The sequence below is a fragment of the Neophocaena asiaeorientalis genome, unplaced genomic scaffold, assembly GCF_003031525.2.
Source record: "Neophocaena asiaeorientalis asiaeorientalis breed wild unplaced genomic scaffold, Neophocaena_asiaeorientalis_V1.1 scaffold78, whole genome shotgun sequence".
NCBI lineage: Eukaryota > Metazoa > Chordata > Mammalia > Artiodactyla > Phocoenidae > Neophocaena > Neophocaena asiaeorientalis.
Window position 1 is genome coordinate 2907321 of NW_020175018.1, and position 5971 is coordinate 2913291.

The 5971-nt window shown below is 51.0% G+C and overlaps 1 protein-coding gene across 1 annotated transcript in view; it reads left to right on the top strand.

Annotated features, from left to right (window-relative positions):
- Positions 1 to 5971, top strand: part of PAPPA (pappalysin 1) — a 225850-nt gene that overhangs the window by 172867 nt on the left and 47012 nt on the right. The window lies entirely within an intron of this gene.

Here is a 5971-nt window from a genome sequence, read left to right on the forward strand (position 1 = left end):
ATGAAAAACCCAGGGATGTCTGTGCACCCAAGTCATTCCCATCCCCGGCTGCCAGGGAAGCGGAAGCCAGTGCCGAGAACAAGCAAAGGCCAGAGATTACCGTGGCCTCACGCAGCCGATCAACTTCCCTCTCTCTCCCTTACGTAAAACTGTTGCTAACAGTTACCAGAACTGCTGAGCCGAATAATATTCTGGCCGTGGTCACGTTATCAAACCGAAACCCAGTCTGCCCGCGGCCTGCCAAGTACCTTTCCTGGCCAGTTTGTATTTAAAGGAGAGGAAAATGTAAATTTATCAGATGACTCGAGCAGTTCTGTTTGGCAACTGGCAGAGAGGCCAGACACAAAGGAGCAGAGGGTATTGCTTGCCGGCTAGAAGAATGAGGGAACGCATGCCAAATGGGCTCCTAATACAATTGACGTTTCTAGTTTGTACTGCAAATGAATTTCCTCTACCCTCAGACCAGGGGCCTGAGAGCCAAATCTAGTATTCACCTCAGATCCCCTCTTGCTGCCTGTGAGCACAGCTGAAACGCACGGCACGGAGGATCTTGAATCAGGCAGCTTGTATGGAGCGAGAATTCTTTGCTTTCCAAACAAGTTCCAGGTCCTGGCGAGAGAGGACAGGGACCGTTGCAGGGGAGGTTCACATATACTCCTTCCCACGGCCACTACAAGTAAATTAGCAAATCAAACCTCGACTTCATTCATTCCTTGGGAGCCAGTATGAGGCTGGATCTGGACTCTTGAGTGTGAATCCTGGCTTCACCACTTGCTAGCTGGAGGACTTGGGCAAGTTGTTCAACTCTTTAAGCTTCAGTTTGCTCATTCATAAAATGGGGGAGGGGAAATAATACTGCCTACCTTATAGTTTATTTGGGAGGGTTAAACGAGGTAATGAAAGTAAGGCATGCCTATGAGTAACCCCTGGAATTGTAGAGTGTACAACCTATGCCACCGTGCATGGCAGCCTTGGGGAAGGCACAGATGAACTAGCCTGCCTTTAAGGTCACTTCTAGTGGAGAGATGCCACATGCATCATGTGTGCCACGTGGGCTCTTACAGAACCTGGAAACAAAGGCAGTGGCTTGAAAGTCAGCCCTCTGTCGGTAGCTAGCCCCAGAAAGTCAACCATCATGCGTGAGGCCAGGATATAGGTTGGGGAGACCAATAGGAACCATAGGAACCTGACCTCTAGCTCACATAAACCTGTAGAACTTATAGACTCTCTAGATGAGCGCTACCCTGTAGAACCTTCTGCTACGATGGAAGTGTTTCCATGTCTGTGCTGTGCAGTATGGTGGCCTCCAGCCACGTGTGGCTATGGACCGCTTGAAATACAGCTAAGTGACTGAACAGCTAAATGTTACATTTTACTTAATTTTAAATCATTCAAATTTAAATGTAAATAGCCACACGTATATAGTGGCTACCGTATTGGACAGTTCAGCTCTAGAATTTATAGTGTTATTATCCCTGTAAACCAAGACAGAGAACCTTAACAATAACAGCTTTTTTAAAAAAAATTGTTTTAAGTATTTCCTGACTGCCAAACTGAAGCCACAGATTTGCTCTCACTTTGACACTTCATAATAAACTTCTGAAAAAGAAGCGATATGCCCATCTTGCAGATAAGGGAAGAAAGCTTGTGAAGCCAAGCTCTTGCCCACTGTTATGAGTTAGTAGGGGGTGATGACTGGCTCCAGGGCCCTGCATTTCCCACTGTCTCCAGACATTTCCAGGGCAGGGAGTGGCAAAGGACAGGGATTCCGTCTCCAGGCGACTGGAGAGAAGTGCTAATTGTCTGAGCGTTTAATCTAACTCAGATGCCCCTGAGCTGTCCGAGGGGATAACACAGCGAGAAGCACTGTGGGAGGCTTTGTAGGTGATTAGGGGAGTGGGCTGTCTTGGGATGGGGACAGGGTCTGTGGGAGATGCATGCACAGGGGCTGCAGCAGGAGAGGAAGAAGCTAAAGGTGCTTTCGGAATGAAGTAATGCACTCAGTGGTGGACTTTAGCAACACAGCGGGAGCCAGAGAGGAAGGGTGGGAGTGGAGCCAGGGATGCACCCAGTTCTTTGCACGGATCACAGAAGAAGGATGTAAAAGCCTTTCTGCCACTAGTGGTGTGCAGCTGGCCCTGCCTTTCTGGGTCTGCTCTGGACACAGCACAGCTCTCACATGTATAATGCCTCCCAGAGCAGGGGCAGCTTCTAGTTTCAGGGTTGTCACATGCTTGCCCGAGGACGCAGGGCTTCCCAGAGGAAGTCAGAGACATCCCAGGCCCATGTGATGTTGGAGGTGGGCCAGACCTCAGAGATTTTCTACTGCAACACACTTACCTTATAGATGGGACCACTGGAGCCCAGAGAGGGGAAGCAACGTACCTCAAGTCACACAGCAAGTTATTGATACCAGCAGAGTCAGATCTGACACACAGTCTCCTAACCAAGTCGTTGCACAAGCCACATTTTCTGCCCATCCTTACTCCTGGAGCTGCGTGTCACCCCTGAATCTCACTGGGAGGAAGCAAAATGCATGTAAGGCCATTGACTGGACACATAGGCAAAGAGTGAACAGCAGCTGTGATTTATTGAGCATTTACTACATTTCAGTCTGGGCTAAGTGCTTTACACAGACTACTTCATTTAAGCCCCACAGCATCTGGCATTACTGTCCCGTGTTGAAGATGAGGAAGATGTGGTTCAGTGAGGTAAAGTGGCTTGCCCACCTTATACAACTAGGAAGTCCAGGTAGAACGGAGACTCCAGTTGCTAGGTCAGGCTGCCTCCAAAGCTTAACTGTTTATATCCTGCACTGCACCTTGCGGTTCTGCCTGGCTCTGATGTTGCCATGTTTCTCTCTGCCATTATTTTGTTTATTTTCATTTCTGCTAAGTAGAGAAAGTCTAGGTCTCCCTCTGCACTCATCCCCCAGCCTCTCCTCTCCACCTCCCCTCCCCTGCCTTGTAGTAAAGCTCAGAGGCTTACAGGAAGAGGTCTGTCTCTGGCCCCGACGACCGGCGTGACTTGGGCCTGCTGCCTCCCTATGTTGGTGGCTGCCATTTCTACAACGTGGGTGACGCTGGGGCTGATTCTGAAGTTCCCTTGGAGACAGTGCAACAGGGTGGTTAAGAGCTCAGCTAACCCTTAGAGAGCTTGATGTGTGCGTTAAGCTCTAAATGCTTCACGTAACCTAACTCACTTAATCCTCGTGGTGACTTTCTCAGGCCGTGAACTGCAGCCTTATTTAACAGTTGAGGAAACTGAGGCAGAGAGGAGTTAAGGAACTTCCCCAAGTCTACACAGTGGGAACGTTGCAGAGATGGGATTTGAACCTGGGCAGCTGGCTTAAGTCCATACTCTTAACCATTACACCAATATCATTTAAAAACTCATCTTTCACTTCCTAGCTGAGCCTCAGTTTCCAAATCTGTAAAAGGGACATAATTTCTACACTAACTACATTGTTAAAAGCATTTTCAAATGTGCATAAAACACTTGGCACATACTAGGTATTAGATACTATGTTATATGCCTGCGGCTCTTTGTGAACCTGTGTAGCTGAAGAGGGGTCGAGAGAGCACAATATGCCCTTTTACAGATGGATGCACAGGCACAGAGAGGCAAAATGCTTTGCTGAGGGATGCTCAGCCCCCCTGGTGAGAATTTTCACCCTGGCGTGCAGCACTGTGTGTGTGGGTCCCCTGCCCGTGGTCTCTGGTCTCCCCACATTGGGTCCTCAATGTCAGGTCATCTCTGAGCAAACTAGACTCAACATCATGGATCTTACTCTGAGGGTCCGCACCGGTTGGTAGGCAGCCCTGAGTGCACCAAGATCTATTCCCAAAGGAGGATTCGAACATCTGGAGAGGCTCCAGGAGGTCTGCCATGCAGAGGGCACAGTAGGGGCAAAGGGATGGTGGTGGGAAGCAAGAGAAGTGTGCAGGAGAGACGGGTGACCCCAGACTAGCAGGAAGGACATGTGCGTAGCAAGAGATGGGGGCTGGACATGTCGTCTGGGTTCCACTGTAGAAGCCCGCCCTGGACTGCCAGCCCTCAAGTAAGCCTTGTTTGGAAGCCCAGCCCAGAAGGATCCCGTCCTCTGTAAGGCCGATCTAGTCAGCAGCAGCAGGTGCTCGATGACCTGGGCAGGAGGGAGAGAGTCGAGAGGTAGCAAGACCCATAGCTTTATGCTCCCACCTTCTATAGTGGAGCCTCCCCAGTCTGAAATTCCCTGAGCAGATTCCAGTCAGTTCTAATACATTCTCTGTTGCAAACCGAGCTCTCCAGCCAGCTCTGGCCCACATAGTGCTGAGGTCTGCAGCCCTTCAGGGGCTGGAGGCCAAATGCATCACAGGCCCAGGCCAAGGCTCCAGGAAATTGGGGTCAATTTCCTACTCCCATGAGGGCCCAGCCGAATCACGGGGCCTGGGGCTCTGGGAGGGAGAGTCGGGGTTCTCTGAAGCCACATGAAGCTGCCTACGCTTTCCCTGAGCTCACATGGAACCTCTGGGTGGACTCGGCAATCATCCCACAGCTGCGTGCTCGGGATGGGCCACCCTTCTCGATGGCCACAGAGGCGTCCACCACAACTGGACCCTCCTCGTGCTGGTCCACGTGAGGCCCAGAGAGGGGCCCCCTTTCTCTCTAAATCCCCTCTCCTTGCAGCTGTTTTCTCAGACAGGGGAGCTTCAGCCTGCATCAACCCTTTCCAAGAGTTTATTTTTTCATGTGTGCACTCATTCATTTATTTCCGTATTCGTTCGTGTCTTCATTTACTCATTTCTTGATTCATGCATTCATTTCTCTTCTTGTGTTTTAAACAAATTCCTTCCATAACTGTCACCTGTTGACTCCATATCTTGTTAAACGGTTCTTGAGTGAGCAAAAATACTGAGTGACGAGTGAATGGACCAAAGGCCAGGACCTATTAAGTGTTGTGCAAGGCCCTGGGGATGCAGGGATGACTAAGGAGCTCATCGTCTAGGAGGGAGCAGTGGGGATAAAGAGGCAGTGGGTGTCAGAGACCTTCAGGTAGTGTTCTGTGCAGGACCGGGGTGGCGTTAGGACAGGATGGCTTGTGCCAGAAAAGGTCTGTGCCGGTGTTTGGGCAGGAGGGCAGGGGAGAGGGACAGAGCAGACAGGAGGAGAAGCACGGCCGTGTGGCACCTCACGGGGTGCCTTCAAGAATGCAGGCGACTGATGGAGTTCAAGGTTAGCGGTGGTGCCGTGGGCAGCGGGGAGCTGGAGAATCAGGCAGAGTTAAGGCTCTGAGGGCTCTGGAGGCCAGACGCAGGGGCTTGAGTGGCAGCTGAAGGGCATGGGAGCCATTCCGCAGACATTTTCATTGGCGGAGCGTGGTCAGCTGCTCTGGCCTCACGTAGAGTTTCTCTTCTCATCCTAAACGTGAAAGAGGGAGACGCTATACAGCTTGTTCTCACACAGGAGGCCCCACTGTGCAGAGACTACCCGTGGTTCTCCAGTTCCAAGGGGTAGAGTCCAGACTCCATAAGTGGCTGTTTAAGGCTCCACACCTTACCTGCCGTACCAGCTCTTCCCGACTCCCTCCCTCTCGAACTTGCACGTGCCCTTTGGCCTTGCACAGGTGTCCTTCCCTCCCTGTTCTGCCTGATTCCACACAGAATCTTGAAAACTCTTTTCCGTATGTCACCTCCTCTCAGAGGCCTTCCCAGCTTGCCCCTCACATCCGGTTATTCTCGCCGGGTGCACACAGCGCAGTCACTGAGCACGGTCCTGAACCCAGAGTGGACACTAAGAAACGGTCTTTGGATTTAGGGGTGGTTCTGAAATTTCAACAAAGCTGGACACCTCCCGTTAGAATCTTAGATGTGCAAAGCGGTTTGGAGGAAGGACGACGTCTGCAGGCTGCACTTGCCCGTGACTTTGCAGAAGATTGAGAAATGGGAAATGTCGCCTATTTTAAAGAATCAGAGGGGAGGGCGCAGAGGGA